The sequence below is a fragment of the Gekko japonicus genome, unplaced genomic scaffold (assembly GCF_001447785.1).
Source record: "Gekko japonicus isolate JY-2015 unplaced genomic scaffold, Gekko_japonicus_V1.1 scaffold1, whole genome shotgun sequence".
Classification (NCBI taxonomy): domain Eukaryota; kingdom Metazoa; phylum Chordata; class Lepidosauria; order Squamata; family Gekkonidae; genus Gekko; species Gekko japonicus.
Genome location: NW_015164181.1, coordinates 1,650,230 through 1,666,939, shown reverse-complemented (window position 1 = coordinate 1,666,939; position 16,710 = coordinate 1,650,230). Strand labels below are relative to the sequence as shown.

Genomic DNA, 16,710 nt, shown 5'->3' with positions numbered 1-16,710 from the left:
CTGTGTATCCCCAGTTCTAACAAAGAACGTGTTTGAGTATGTCTTCAACGCTTTGAAATAAATTTTGCTTTTCTTGAAAACGTGGATTTATTCTCGATGCTTGGGGATCCAACACAAAGCCACAATGGACGCAATCAGTTAAAAGCAGTGATCTTCTTCCACCTTGTCTTTTGGTGCCTGCTGTTGCCATATCCTTTACATTTATTACTGGGGAATTTCACATTACCCAGTTTCACCCGGTTTCAAGCCGGCAATCATCCGTTTTGAAGTGAACCAGTACAGGGCTGCCATTTTACACAGGGCTTGCCCCTACCGGAAATGAGCCGGATCAGAAGCGGTTTGGCATTTCAGACTTGCACCGCTTTGTTTTCCCACCGTTTTCCTCCCGCGTGGGTGATCGATTTTTTAAAAAATGTTCGATTTATAGCGCTATAGTGCTAAAGCAGTATAACAAAACACTCCATGCATTCCAATGGGATTGATATAATACTATTCCGTTATTCCGTTATAGTGTTATAGTGCTATAAATAGACCGTTTTTTTAAAAAAAACAGCTGGAGATCGCCCGCGCGGGCGAAAAAAGGCGAGAAAAATACGTATCGGAACCGGGAGAGGGCACTGGAGACCACTTGGAAGTGGATGACAGGTAAAACGCTTCAGTCCCAGATCCTAAACGGGACTGAAGCGTTTGTGTATGAAATGGCAAATAGATTCCAGAAGGGAACCGGTTCTCAAACGGGTTCTGTCTGAAATGACAGACCAGAACCCATTTGAGAACCGGTTCCCTTCCGGAATCTATCGCCTGTCTGAAATTCCCCTCTTTTATTGATTCAGTTCATTTGCACCATTGCCTTTCTCCCCAAGGTGGCGGACATCATTCTCCTTTCCTTTCCTTTGTCCAATAAAAGCCAGTTTGGTGTAGTGGTTAAGTGCGCGGACTCTAATCTGGGAGAACCGGGTTTGATTCCCCATGCCTCCTCTTGCACCTGCTGGGTGACCTTGGGCAAGCCATAGTTCTGACAAGAGCTGTCCTTGAAAGGACAGTTCTCTCAGTGCTCTCTCAGCCCCACCTACCTCACAGGGTGTCTGTTGTGGGGAGGGGAAGGGAAAGGCATTTGTAAGCCGCTCTGAGACTCTGAGTGAAGGGCAGGGTATAAATCCAATCTCTCCTTTTTCTCCTCCTCCTCCTCCTCCTCTAAGGCTCAATACCTGGACTAGTATAACAATCTTAAATTTCATTTATAGTCTCTATTTATTTCCCAAAAGACAAAAGGAATTTAAAAAATTGCAACATCCAAAGTTACATTAGGATTTTGATCTGAGAGTAGGAAGAGGACCACCCTGCTTGGACTAGAATCACAGGAATTCTCACCAACCGTGGTAAAATGAAATAACGTCTTAGGTTAGGATACAGAGGACGTTCCAATAAAATATAAGGAACTGCATTCCTACATTTGTTTGGTGTAGTGGTTAAGTGCGCGGACTCTAATCTGGGAGAACCGGGTTTGATTCCCCACTCCTCCACTTGCACCTGGCTGGATGACCTTGGGCAAGCCATAACTCTGGCACAGCTGTTCTTGAAAAAGAGCAGTTTCTGTCAAGAGTTCTCTTAGCCCCACCTACCTCACAGGGTGTCTGTTGTGGGGAGGGGAAGGGAAAGGAGTTTGTAAGCCGCTCTGAGACACCTTTGGGTAGTGAAGGGCGGGGTATAAATCCAATCTCTTCTTCTTCTTCTACATTATCCTCACAACAGCCCTATGAGGTAGGTTAGGCTGAGTGTGACTGGCCCAAGGTCACCCAGCGAGTTTCCATGGTATGTGCTACACTACATTGGCTCTCAGTGAAAAATAACAACTGGCTACTGCTGCGGTGGCTCAAGTGGTTAAGACACTGAACTGCAGGCTGTGGAAGGTCAGTAGTTCAGCGGTTCAAGACCCGGGTGCCGCAAGACAGGGTGAGCTCCTGTCTCTAGTTCCAGCTCCTGCCAACCTAGCAGTTCGAAAGCAAGAAATTGCAAGTAGATAAATAGGGACCACTTCGGTGGGAAGGTAACAGCGTTCCGTGCGCCTTGGTGTTTAGTCATGCTGGCCACATGACCACGGAAACGTCTTCGGACAGCGCTGGCTCTTCGGCTTTGAAACGGAGATGAGCACCGCAACCCTAGAGTCGGATTCGACTGGCTTTCGAGCAAGGGAACCTTTACCTTTACCTTTACTGCTTGAAAACAGCACGTGCCTCGCTAACTCTCAGTGTTGCAAAGTGGTGGTAAAGTGGCAGGAACTCAGTAGTGAGGCTGTGAAACGTTCTGACATAAAGTGGAAAAACTGCAAGACAGAACAGGATGTACCAACTATGAATGGGGCAAGCAGGGGCTAATGGAAGGAGCCTCTGCTAGGGTTGGCAACCAGCAGGAGTATTTGGGGCAGGGCGGAATTGGGAATGGACATCACATGATGTCACAATGTCACTTGCAGTTTGGGTTCCCAGGTGGGGGACAGCCCCGTAGCTAAGGACTTTTTAGGGTGGGGGCCTGGGGGGGGCCACCTGCTAATCCAATCAAAGGCTCCAGGGCAAGGGCTGCAGCAGCCACAGCCTCTGGGTCCAGCTCCCCCCCCAAGGAGCCCCAGTGCCTCTGAAATCACTGCCCTTGTCCTCCCTGCCAACAGGCTGACAGGCAATCAGGGGAGGCTGGGGTAGGGGAGCCGAGGCTCAGGAAGGGGGCTCATAAAAACTGCTAGGGGGCTGGGCCCCATGGGCCCCGCGTTAGCTACGGGCCTGGTGGGGGACCTCCCACTTTTGGGGCGTCTGCCCCAAACCGCCCCAAACAGCAACATCGCACAGTGACAACCTTGATATGATGACATCACATGGACATGATGTCATCATGTCGGGGTGTCACACGGCGATGCTCTGGTTTTTGGACAAAACTCTATGGCAACTTTACCATAAAGTGTTGCCCTTAACTCAGAGCATCACCGTGTGATGTCCCTGACGTGATGACGTCACTTCCTGTTTGAGTTCTTTTAAGTAAGTCAGCAGAGTATTAAGAGACTGAGTCCATGGTGTGTTTAAAATATAAAAGTTTACTATAAACCTAACATGGGAAAAAGGTACACAGGATATAAAATAACGAAGAGCTAATATGGCTACATCGTTACAGCTAAAAGGTAAAACGGGAATGGCCGGTATCTTCTTCACAGTCAGAACAAAGAGAGGAAGAAGATGCCAGTATGCTAAATACTTGACACATTGGTTTCCAATCAGACTAGCAAGTTAGTTCCAAAGTTCCCGGGCATTCTATTGTCTAAACAGATTGGTTACAAACAAACATGTGACTTCCTGTTGATCATAACAAACATCATTAACCCTGTAAATACTGAAGTGTTTTGACTTGAAACACCCAACACTTCCGCATGACGTCATCACATCGGGGATGTAGCCATGTGGTGTTGCTGTTTGGGGGCGGAGCCCCACCCCACCCCCAGAAGGCTCCCTCCCACCTCCCACTGGCGCGTCATGAAGACCCGGCCACCCTACTTCTGGTTGAGTACCCAGAAGTGATTACACGATCAAATCCCTTGATCTTGGTAGTAAGATCATAATGATCTGGGGAATTCTTGGAGCATTGTGATGTCACTTCTGGGCACAATGGGAAGTGATGTCATGACCTCCCTCCCATTTTTGTTCCCACTGGAGCAAAGAGCTCCGAGCAAGGCTTGCAGCCCAGGGGTGGGAGATTGCCCACCACCCCTAGACCAAATGGCATGACTTGGGTTGCACACGCCTGCAGATGCTGTGTTACTATGCACTCAATGACTACCAGCTGAATGCACAAACAGACTCCATGGAAAGCCATTATGTCTGAAGTAAAAGGGAATAGGAAAGTTCTGCCTATGTGTAGCATCTGTGATAGCACATTCACAAATGCAAGTCATAACTAGATGCTGCTGTGACATACCAGCTGACCACTCATAAGCCAAATCAGAGAGTGACATGCTTGTAACCATCCATTTCTCATACCAAGAATCACTTCCAGTCCCGACATTATTAAATATTGCTTTTCTCTGCCAGTTGTACTAGCTGGACCCCACCTCATCTCTTAGGATGCTTTCAGACGGGCAGCTAAATCCACCATTGGCCCGGCTCTAATTTGATCCAGATCTTTTTTATCTGGCGTTGCACTACCAGACAGCTCCCCTTACCACGTGCATACTCTGTGGTGAATTGTCTAGATGGCATCCACCTGAAGGAGCCGCGCGGTCGTTTTTTTTTTTTAAATCTGTTTGCGCATGCACATCTGCCTCAATGTGTACTTGTTTTTCCGCGCATGCGCAGAATTGAATGGTTAAAACACCGCCAGTGGTACCTCCCTCTAGGTACTTTTTTAATTAACGCAGTTCATAAAATTCACAGGCCGTTCAGAAACATGAAATTGTTCGGAACGTTTGAGCAGAGCTCTCCGGCTGTTGTGTGTTGACGCGCATATCGCTTAGAATTTTTTTAAATGGTGGCCGCTCAGGATGGTTGGATGTCAGACCATCCCAACGGATGATTGTGCAATGGAACGATCAGACGGGGGAAAGTCCATCAGTGGCCTGCTGGGAAGCAAAAACACTGGGCTTTCCCCAGTATCTATTAAGTACGACTCCCTAGCGCGGCAAAACGGGATGATCACGGAAGAGGTGCATTTCCCAGATGTTGCTGTCTGGTCATTACCTTTAAATCCTCCAGGCAAAAGACAGGTGGATCTAAAGACCTGTCTGATCAGGACCATAGATCATATGAGGGGAAAGACCAGACTGGGCAACACAGGAATCTCTCCTTATATATAATTGAATAGTGGGTGCCAAAGTTCTAATTCTAAAATGCACTCCCTTAGTGTATGGCTGATGGCACTGCTCCTCAGCATATATCGCCACCAATCAGAAGGCAAAGCCCGGGTCCCACCCACACCACAACTGCTGCGACCACCTGGTCTTTTGCATATGGAAGCTGATTGGACTTCAGTCCATTCCACACCTCAAACTCCCCCACCCCCGCAAGGCAGTTGGGATTTTCAGTTGCATAACATACCTCATAGGGGAGAGGAGAATGGGTAACAATGGTTACCACTCTCCAGGTGAGGGCTACAGATAACTCAAACATACAAATGCTCTTCAGGTAGCAGAGATCAGTCCCTCTGGAGAAAACAGTGGACTCTGTCATTAAACCCTGCTGAGGTCGCCACAGGAAACTGACACTGTTTGCCCAAAGCCAGAGCACTCTCCCAGAGCCTCTTTCTAGATCCCATTGTATTTATTTCTGCAACGGGCATTATTTCTAGTTCGACATAAAACACAAATCAGCAACTGATGGTTCCTGGGCCAAACTGGGCCTCAAGAGATAAGAGTTGCTGTCTCTAGTTGCCCACCAAGAAGTGAGGGATCATTGGTTGTAGGACTTGCAGCAATCTTCTGATAGTAACGACCTTACCCCCACACTCCCACCATTTTTGAAGTGTCCCTCTCCAGTAAAGCTACAGGGCGACCAGGGTCATCGGGCACGAACGGTTCTGGAGGTCATACTGTCAAAGGCGTGATACTTACTGAGGCTCATATGAGAGAATCCCACGGTCCAAGGCACAGGACACTAGAGCTGCTGCTGAAACCACCAGGCAGACATGATTTTCCTGGAATCTGGGTGGTCTTGACTTGTTTTTAAAACCGATTGCCTTGATCTGACTTGATGGCTGGAACAGCTGAAGACACCCTATGAAATTGGTGTGGGAAGGATTCAAGGGTGGCGTCGCTTGATTGAAGATACAACCCAGAAAGCTTTTGTACCCACACTTCACAGTCCCCAAGAGACATTCCACTTCCGTTTGAATGGCAAAGGCCCCGTTTTGACCTAACCTTGTGGCGTGGGAAGAGCTTTGCTGGCTGCTTCTAAGCCAAATTCTAAGTACTGATGATTTATCCCGCAAGCACTGAACAGTCTGATATCAGGGGGTACTTACAAAAGACTGTCTCCTCCCATATGAACCTGCCTATCTGCTAAGACAGGGGTGTCGAACTCATTTGTTATGAGGGCCGGATCTGATGTAAATGAGACCTTGTTGGGCCGGGCTATGTGTGTCATAAAATAAAAATGCCAGGTAGGGGAGATATAAACTTTATAAAGGACACAAACACACACACACATTTTTTTTTTACTTAAAATAAAAACATTAGCACTCTTGCAATATTTTGTTTATTTAACAGTGTCTGATAACTGAAACCTCTTGCTCTGAATTATTGCATCAAAATGTCTGTGCTGTTGCAATCTTGAGTATTCTGTTCAGGTGTGTGTATCTGTAAGCTGCAAACCTACGATGACGCAGCAGCAGCAGAACTGGAAGCAGCAACAGAAGACAGCCAGTTCCACTGCGGGCCTGATAGAAGCCCTCCGGGGGGCTGATCCGGCCACTGGTCCGCATGTTTGACACCCCTGTGCTAAGATCTTCTGAAGAAGGCCACCACTGTGGGCTCAGATAGACCAGAGTAAATGCAAAGTTTGGGCTTGTGTGGCCTCAGTTATCCTTGGGGCTGTGTTGGGAGTGGAGAGGCCATTTAACCCTTCAACCACCCTTAATCTCACTGTTTGAAACTGGTCTCCCTGTTTCGTTAATAGTGCATAGGCCAGTGTGTGGGTTTTGAGCCGTCCATGGGATCGAATGCATAGGGACAGATCTTTTGGGGGCAATGCAAGGGGACAAACCTTGTCGTCTTGGTTCAGATCCAGGCAGTAGCAGCTAGATTTGAGTTTAATAGCATTTTAAGAGGCCAACAGGATTTTGGGGGTATAAGCTCTCCTGTTACCGCCAGCCAGAAATGACAAAAGAGGAGGTAAAGGTGAGTTCACATCCATGGTCACTGCCTCTCGCCAGGTCCCAGCTTGTGCAGGTCACAGGGAACTCTGGGCTTGGCTTGCTCTGGAGTTATTTTAATATCTCAGACCATCCCAGATTATTAGGCTTAAAGCATGCTGCGGGGGGAGAAATCCCCCTTTGGGCACTATGGTTGTGACTATGGTAGATCCTTCATATGGATAAGGGATAACTTTAAAAAGCTACTGTTGTTCCAAGAAAGGTGGTTCATTAAATGGGTAAATCATTCTGAAGCTGGGGAAATGAGCAGTGACTCACAAAATCTCATACCCTACCACAAATTTCGTTAGCCTTTAAGCTGCCGCTGGACCATTACTCTTTTCTACTATTATCCCTGTTAGTCTAACCCAAGAGAACAGTACCAGATTAGGGCAGGACCGAGCCCAAGCCTCTGTTGCTGTTCATGCCTGGGAAGAGGAGATTAGCAAGCCCTTTACGAATGCCTATATCTGTACCAGGGTTGCCAACCTCCAGGTGGGGACTGAAGATCTCCTGGAAATACAACAACTTATTATTAAACAACTTATTATTGATCAATTGATCTAAAACATTCATTCCACTTCTCCTGGAGAAAATGGCTCCTTTGGAAAGCGGACCGCATGGCATTGTACCCCACCCTCCCTAAAACCACACTCTCCCTCAAATTTCCAGGTCTTTCCCAAAGCTGAGTTGGCAACCCTAAGAGGCAAGCCAGAAGGGAGAGCCAGTATTCCCGTCCCTTAAGCCCTTATTGAATTCAAACTGAGATCCTCATTAAAACATTCCATATCGACCAGGGGCATTTATGGTCCAAGCAGATGTCTACCTTATACCACCTTAAAAGGTAAAGGTTCCCTTGCTTGAAAGCCAGTCGAGTCCGACTCTAGGGTTGCGGTGCTCATCTCCGTTTCAAAGCCGAAGAGCCAGCACTGTCCGAAGACGTTTCCATGGTCGCTGTTACCTTCCCACCGAAGTGGTACCTATTTATCTACTTGCAATTTCTTGCTTTCGAACTGCTACGGTAGGTTGGCAGGAGCTGGAACTAGAGACAGGAGCTCACTCCGTCATGCGGCACTCGGATCTCGAACTGCTGAACTACTGACCTTCCGCAGCTTGCAGTTCAGCGCCTTAACCACTTGAGCCACCGCAGCTCCAATAATTGAGCCAATAATTACTAGCACTTTATTGCGATTTTAATAATTGTTTTAACTGCAGCTATGTTTCAATGTAATTATTTGTTTTTATGTAAGCCGCCCTGAACCAGCTTCGGCCGGGAGGGTGGGATAAAAACCTGAAAAGGGTTGCGGTGCTCATCTCCGTTTCAAAGCCGAAGAGCCAGCACTGTCCGAAGACGTTTCCATGGTCGCTGTTACCTTCCCACCGAAGTGGTACCTATTTATCTACTTGCAATTTCTTGCTTTCGAACTGCTAGGTTGGCAGGAGCTGGAACTAGAGACGGTAGCTCACTCCGTCATGCGGCAACCCGGGTCTCGAACTGCTGAACTACCGACCTTCCACAGCCTGCAGTTCAGCGTCTTAACCACTTGAGCCACCGCAGCTCCACCTTAAGCACTCTGAAAATAGTAATCTGTCTGCAGTGCCTCCAGGGTACAGACAGAATGAGTACAGGGTACAGACAGAATGGATCTTTCCATTCCTGGCCCTCGGCCTTGAGAGAAGCGGGAGTGCTTCTTGAGTCTTGATCAGTGGACGTGAAGCCATCAAAACGTTCAAAGCCCAGTCTTGACCAATGTTCCCTCTAAGCTGTGGAGTCTTGTGAGCAAAACTTCTACTTTGTGAGCTACTGGCATTAAAGTTGTGAGCGAGCCATTTGACTACTGCATAAATTAGTTTGCTCTGGAGCCACCTCTCCTCAGCTAATACAAACATGTGTGAGCTGGAGGCTAAAAAACTGTGAGCTAGCTCACACTAACTCAGCTTAGAGGGAACATTGGTCTTGACTATGGCTTGGGGGGGGGATCAGTTCCCTTTCTTTGGCAGGGGGAAGATCTGAATGTGAAAGGTCAGTGTGTTAGATCAATATTTAATTGAATTACAGGCCAACTATCCTGCACTCAGTTGCTGCGATGCGTTAAGATTCTTCCCTTGACTTGTGCTTGTCACCAGTGTGAATTTATCTCTTTGGGCCCCCCTTATCCATTTTCCCAGTGACAGCTGCAACCTTCTGTCTTAGGAAGCAGGCTTAAGAGTATGACATGATGGTCTGGTTTTGGTCTCCACACACACACACACACACACAAAAACTGGCACACACAGCTTCCCCCTCCTTGTATTTGGTGGCGTGCTTGGTGAGGGCATCAGCTACCGCCAATCTGCATCCTCAACAGATGTTTGGAGAAAACTGAACCTTGACCAAAGAAATTTTAACAGTGGGAAATCTGGAAAAGAATTGTTCTCATGTGGTGTCTCCAAGTTCTTGAATAAAAGCATGAGAAAAGTGCAGGAGGGGTTCTTTTCTTCGTGTTTGGTGGCGAAGAAATGTTGGATTGCCGTGTCCGCGAAAGAACAAGATGCAAACGGAAGATGGATCCAGTTGTCATTTTTGTTCTGCCCTTTAAAGGACTCCGTCATGCCTGCAGATAATAACTTTATTATAAATTGTATTCTTTGTTGCAATTTAAAAAAAAGTATTAGCATGAACGTGGAAATTTCACAGAGTGCCAACTCTTGCCGAATGAATGGGAAAGGAATGGCACATTGCAGAAGAGGAGAGATGAATGACCAATGATCATAGCAGTCCTTTCATTTCTGGGATTTGTGTTTGTACAGCAGAAATTTGTGGATAAAAGCACATAAAGGTGTGCTTATTGCAAAACATGTATTCTTTTTTAAAAATCTGTTTTATTTATTTGAAAACATGTATTCTTTTTAATTCGGAGGGGGGGGAATAAAATGCAAGGGAGAGGTATTTGTGCGCTGGAGTGAAATGACGTCCATCAGCCACCATGGCTGGAGACACCACAGCAGTTTAGTGAGAATGGTCCCAACATTTCCAACTGAGCCAGTTCCTACTTTGTGCTTTGCCCTTTCTTTGAGTTTACTACCCTTCTCTACAAAGGAATAACTCTTGGATCTTGGTATCATTCCCTCTGTGCCCCAGCCTCGATTTCCTTCCCTAGGTGCAGGTTGCACAAACAGTAATCGTTTCCTGACTGGTTACAGTCACCATTGTTCTTGGGGGAAATGGACTATTGCACAGGCAGACTTATTGTACTGCAGGTGCTGTGGCAGAAAATGAAACAGCAAGTCTTTTGACCTAGCTCTTTGACATGAATGAGAGTGAGCAATAGCAAGCTGGCCAAGACAGATGAGGAACAATGATAAGCAGCAGGCTTGTACTTGTGCCATATTGGCTCTTAAGGGCATAATGATAATTAGCAGCCTAGATCCTGAACAGTAGCAACACGTCAGCAGTTTAAATGGGGAACAATGGCCATATTCTGTCTGATAGCACCATGCCAGGTTACCACAATCCAGGGGTCAATTCCTGCAGGAGCGCACAGGAGCGGAGCTTCGGCAGTAAAGAGCCCAGGGGGCGGGCACATGCAACAAGCCCCACCCCCTGCTCCCAGCAGCCCTCAGTCAGAGCAAGAAGCAGCCAGGTAAGTTGCAGAGCCCCCCCCTCCTGGCCCCCCGGTCCAAAACAGTCCAGTGGCACTTTTAAGACCAAGTTTTATTCAGGTACAAGCTCTCCCTCCTCTGTGAGGACAGATCTGCATGTCTCCCCCCCCCCCAATAGCTAGCAATCCAAAACAGACCAGTGGAGCCTGAGCGGTGGGTGTTGCCTTCTGGCACACTTCCGGTGATGTCATGGGGTGTGGCATATGCAAATAAGTTATGCTAATGAGTTATGCTAATGAGCTCCTGCACCTCTTTTTCTACTAAATGACCCCTGCCACAATCTGTGCAACAGCACCAAGGCAGCATTTAAATGGGGAACACTGGGGAAAATGCTGACCTTCCCCTACAAAAGTTTCTTTTCCTGGGATCTGTTCAACGGTTCACAATGGGGTTAAATCTGTTTGGGTGATATCATGTCCCCATCCCGGCAGTAGCCAGAATTTCTGCCTGTCTGTGACCATTTTAGGTGTTCTGTTTAAGATCCCCTTTGGAGCGTGCAGCTGCCTGTAAGGTCAAAAGACTAAAAGGCTTTATATCGGCTCTCAACAATAGAGACCCCGCCAGCTGCCAGATGCCGCTTGCTTCTCTCTCTCAGATGGTGGTCTGGCTAAAACGGGGATCTGATTTCATTGGTTCCCCTTAAACTTTTAAAAGCGAGTGTGTGGCTATTTCAGCCATATTAAAAGCTGGCGTCCCGTTCCTGGTAGCTGCCCGGAACATTTTGCAGGATCAAAGCAGCGATGTAACATCTGCGCAGAAGATTAGAGGGAGAGAGGCAGAGGCACTGTGCCAGTCTTGACAAGGGCACGTTCACCCCCAAGCATGCCCCCCCCATCCTCTCAAAGCAGGGTAGATGCAAAATCATTGGGGGTACTTTGGAAAGAGCATGAGTCCCTGCAGAGTTCTCCTGGGCAAGACACGGGGGAAAGAATGGGAACTCTGCAAAGGTGCAGGAGTCCAATTTTGTTAACTAAGTTGAAGAGAGAGGGCTACACATATAGGTCACTAAGGACAAGGCTGAAGTTGATTCCTTATTCTCAGTTCCTTAGGGGTAAAGCTTTCCCTTGCTCGAAAGCCAGTCGAATCCGACTGTAGGAATGCGGTGCTCATCTCCGTTTCCAAGCCGAAGAGCCAGCGCTGTCCAAAGACATTTCCGTGGTCATGTGGGCGGCATGACTAGACGCCGAGGTACCCGGAACACTGTTTCCTTCCCACCGAAGCGGTACCTATTTATCTACTTGCAATTTCTTGCTTTCGAACTGCTAGGTTGGCAGGAGCTGGGACCAGAGACGGGAGCTCACTCCGTTATGCGGCACTCGGGTCTCGAACTGCTAAAGTACTGACCTTCCGGTCTGCGGCTCAGCGTCTTAACCACTTGAGCCACCGCAGCCTCAGTTCCTTATTCACTCCTTATTTGCGACTTATTCATGAATTCATCCAAAAACACAGAGGAGAGGTTGAAAGCTCTGAATCCCAAAATAAGGTCTGGAATAAGGAACTGGGAACAAGGAACCAAATTCAGCCTCCTCCACTAAGGCCTCTTTGCCGTGTCCAGGGTGGTCCAGGCTGGCTTGATCTAGTTAGATTCTGGAGACTAAGCAGGGTTGGTCCTGGTTAGTACTTGGATGGGAGATCACCAAGGAAGTCCACGAAGTCATCACGCAGAGGCAGGCCATGGCAGACCTCCTCTGTTCATCTCTTGCCCCAAAAACCCTATGGGGTTGCCATATGTCAGCTGTGACTGGAAGGCACTTGCCACCACCACCACCACGGCCACTTTCCTGGGACTTGCTTCTGAGTAAACCCTCTAGGGTTGCCAAGTGAGTTTTACTTACCGGCGGGGAAACCTCGCTGGTCTCCGGGAGCCGTCCCTCGTCGTGCTTGCACGCACGCCACCACCACGTCACCGGAAGTGACACGCGATGTCGATCACGTTGAGGGAATGGCCCCGATTGTCGGAGGGAAAACCATAGCCACGCTGCGCTTCGGGGGGCGGAGTTCCCCCCGGGGCCCGATTCCATGGCGGCGGAAATCGGGCCTCCAAAGCAGGGGTTTACCCGCCACCCGCCCCCACTTGGCAGCCCTAAAACCCTCCTAGGATTGTTCCTTTCAAAGTCTGCACCAAAATTCTAAGTTCTGCACCACCCTAATGCTGACCTTGGTGACCTATACAAATTACATGCAAATGAAAAACATTGTTGCTTCCCCCCCAACTTATTTTAAGATAATTTTAGCCTTCCCTAATCAGAGTGAGGGGTAAAGAATACTCAAGGAAGATCCCAACTGGAAACCAAGCCTAAGAACATAAGAAGAGTCCAGCATGATTAGACCAAAGGCCTGTCTAGTCCAGCATCCTGTTTCCAGGATGTGTCCAGGATCCCCAGGAAGGAAGGAAGGAAGGAAGGAAGGAAGGAAGGAAGGAAGGAAGGAAGGAAGGAAGGAAGGAAGGAAGGAAGGACACAGAACAGGACAGAAAGAAAAGGACAGACAACTGGAAGGAAAGGAGGAAGGAAAAAGTATGGAAAAAATCAGACTGTATTCATCTTCATCCTTTATTTATTTTAATATTTTCTCTAACCTATTTAATTTTAAGAGGCATTCTAGGTAAAGGTAAAGGTTTCCCTTGCTCGAAAGCCAGTCGAATCCGACGCTAGGGTTGCGGTGCTCATCTCCGTTTCCAAGCCGAAGAGGCAGCGCTGTCCAAAGACATTTCCGTGGTCATGTGGCCAGCATGACTAGACGCCAAGGCACATGGAACGCTGTTACCTTCCCACCAAAGCGGTACCTATTTATCTAATTGCAATTTCTTGCTTTCGAATTGCTAGGTTGGCCTGGAGCTGGGGCCAGAGATGGGGGCTCACTCCATCATGCGGCACTCGGGTCTTGAACTACGGAACTACCGACCTTCCAGTCTGCAGTTCAGCGTCTTAACCACTTGAGCCACCACAGCAACCTTTAAATTCTTCCACGTTTTCATCCAGTTCTTGGTAAGGGTGATATCCAAACACATTATATAACGATATTAAATAAAAATGCAATGTTACCTCCTGGTTTTGCAGAAACCAAACACTTCCAACATCTTTAGCACAAGACATCGATCTAGTTTTTTTTCCATATCCCATCCTTGGCATATTTAACAGAAAACCAGTTAATAGATTTTACTTTTTAAGGCTTTTCTGACCTGCACCACTTGGCAAAAATTGAGCCAGGGGCTTACTTTGACTACTGGAGGGTCCTCTGTATGGCATGCAGAAGGTTTCAGGTTCGACCCCCAACACCTCCAGTTAAAAGGACCAGGCAGTAGATAACGTGGCGTACTATGGGGAGGGGCTGTGGCTCAGGGATAGAGTACCTGCTCGGCATGCAGAAGATCCAAGGTTCAATCCCCGGCACCTCCAGTTGAAAGGATCAGGCAGGATGTGATGTGAAAGACCTTTGCCTGAGACCCAGGAGAGCTGTAAAGAGGGGCTGTGGCTCAGTGGTAAAGCATCTGCTTGGCATGCAGAAGGTCCCAGGTTCAATCCCTGGCATCTCCAGTTAAAAAGACCAGGTAGTAGGTGATGTGAAAGACCTCTACCTGACACCCTGGAGAGCTGCTGCCGGTCCGAGTAGACAATACTGATCAATGGTCTGATTCAGTATAAGGCTGCTTCCCGTGAGCTTTTCAGTGAAAAACATGTTGATTTCCACAATTTACCAACAAATTCCAATGCAATAGAGTTTCCCATTGGCATTATGGTAGACTTGGTCTGCGATAGTCTTTGATCTGTACCCACGGAGGACATAACAGAGGGGAGAGGCCCTGGTGTGTGCTGCCATCAGGATCTGGCGCATGGAAAGCACCAGAGGTCATTTCGGGGGGGGGTCGCGGGGGAACGCAGTTCCCCTGGGTGAGGCATGGGGGCGGGGCACATGACAAAGCCCCGCCCCCTGCTTCCGGCCGCCCCGCTTCCGGCCCTCATTCAGCCAGGAGGAGGCAGGAGAAGAGGGAGGGTAAGTTGCTTCCTCCCCGCCTCTCCCCACCCCTGCCTGCCTGGGGCCAGGGAGGGCCTTGGCGGGGCTTCCTCGCACTCCCGCCGGCCTTGCAGGTCCACCGCCGGGCCCCTGAAGTCAGGGGGTGTGGCATATGCTAATGAGTTATGCTAATGAGTTCCCCTAGCTCTTTTTCTACGAAATGACCCCTGGAAAGCACCCCTCAGAAGTTGCTTGGGGTGGCCACAGGAGTTCGTGACTGGGACACAGGGGAGTGGGGAGGCCGCTTGGGTCTGATGGATGCTCCCCCTTGTAACCCACACGCTCCGCGTCTATCGTGGCAAACGGAGATGTACAAGAAAGGCGCAGCACTGCCAACGAGGCACTCTTCAGCAGCCAAATCGAATCGCGTCACCCGCCCTCTCTGTTTGTTTAGATTAGTCTGCTTTTCATTCACGACAAGATGATCCCTCTTGACGCAGTGCGACAAGCTGTAAGTAACAGAAAGCGACCTTGGAGGATGAAAAGGAGCACCGAGATTGTCGGGTTGGATACAGACTCAATGTTTGGGGCAAGACGGACTGACACGTATCCGCCTTTCCACTGCCTGGCAATCGCAGTTCACAACCGGCCCTTGTGGCAGCGGCATCTGGAGCCCAAGAAAACAACCTGTGTAAAGAGAGCAGGACAGGATCCTCTCTCTCTCTCTCTGCATGAACTGATCACTAATTTATCCGCTGTGTTTGGTGTAGTGGTTTCGTGTAGTCGTTAGAGCCAGTTTGGTGTAGTGGTTAGGAGCGCAGACGCTAATCTAGGAGAACCAGGTTTGATTCCCCACTCCTCCATGTGCAGCTGCTGGTGTGACCTTGGGTCAGTCCCAAGTTCTCTCAGAGCTGGTCTCAATAAATAAATAGATAAATAAATAAATAAATAAATTCCTAAAACCCAGTGCAAACAATCCCTCTTGCATGTTTGCCCAAGCTCTTGATAACTAGGCTACAGAACTGGTTTGTGGGTGCTGGGTGATAGTGAGATATTGAAAAAATGGTATTTAGCAGAGATAATATAGCCCAGCAGAGCCTGAGTAAAATAATTCAGACTGAGAGTCCATGTGTGATTAAAATATAAAGTTTTTACTAAATTCTAGCATGGAGAAGGGTAACTGGGGTCCCTGCCACACGGCAGGAAAAACACCGGCCAAAGTGCGGCTAATTAGAGCCGCACCAAAATAGAGACGCCGCGGCGGGATCCCACGGATCCCCTGAGCCACGGCACCGTTGCTCCCCGGCAAAATCAGATGCCGGGGAGGAAGACACGGTGGGGGGGGGGAGGCTGCCAAACTGCGCTTGTCTGAGCATGCGCAGTTTGGCCAGGAGCCAAGGATGTGCCGGTGAAAGGACGCGCCGGCGATCCCACGGCCGGCCTTGATGCGGGCGTCCCAGAAGAACCACCTCGGTAGGTGGTTAATTTTTGGGGACGGGTAAACAACGCTTCCCAGATGTTGCGGTGGGATCGCGCCCCTTTGCTCCGCCCCCGATCCGTCCCGCTCCCGGCCCAAAATGACTGGGGCCTGGGATGAAAATAACAACAGAGCATAATCGGCTACATCCTTACACTACAAAGACAAAACTAGGAGAGAGAGATTATGGCTGCTCTTCTTCCTCTATCAGAACACCAAACAAAGACGGGAAGAGAAGCCATAAAATGGTAATGCACCTTGACACTTTAGTCCCAATCAAATTCCTAGATCAGGGAGAAAATTCCCGGGCTTCCTACATCTAAAGAACATTGGTTACATGAGAAACATGTGACTTCCTGTGAGTAACATAAACAAACATTTAACCCCAGATATACTGAGTGTTTTCAACGTGTAATACCCAACAGTGGGCGAGTAGGGAACCAGCCGATGTCGTATAACGAGAGCCAGTGTGGTGCAGAGGTTAGAGTTTTGGACTAGGATCTTGGAGACTTGAGTTCAAATCCCTGGCCTGTTGTGAAGCTCACTGGATGACATTGGGTCAGTCACTCTCAGCCTAGCTTACCTCACAGGGCTGTTGTGAGGACAACATGAAGAAAACAGAACTGTGTGTGCCACTCTGCATTGCTTGGATGAAGAGGGTGGAGGGTGTTAAAAGTTACTATACAGACTCCTGCTAGACTTGCCAGGTCTGGGTTGGGAAATACCTGGAGATTTTTTTTGGGGGGGGGCTGGGG

General features: G+C 48.5%; 1 non-coding gene across 1 annotated transcript; it reads left to right on the top strand.

Annotated features, from left to right (window-relative positions):
* The first annotated feature begins 13,988 nt into the window (after positions 1–13,988).
* TRNAA-GGC lies at positions 13,989–14,060 on the top strand. Its single transcript has one exon. It is a non-coding gene; the product is annotated as a tRNA-Ala (tRNA).
* Positions 14,061–16,710: the final 2,650 nt, after the last annotated feature.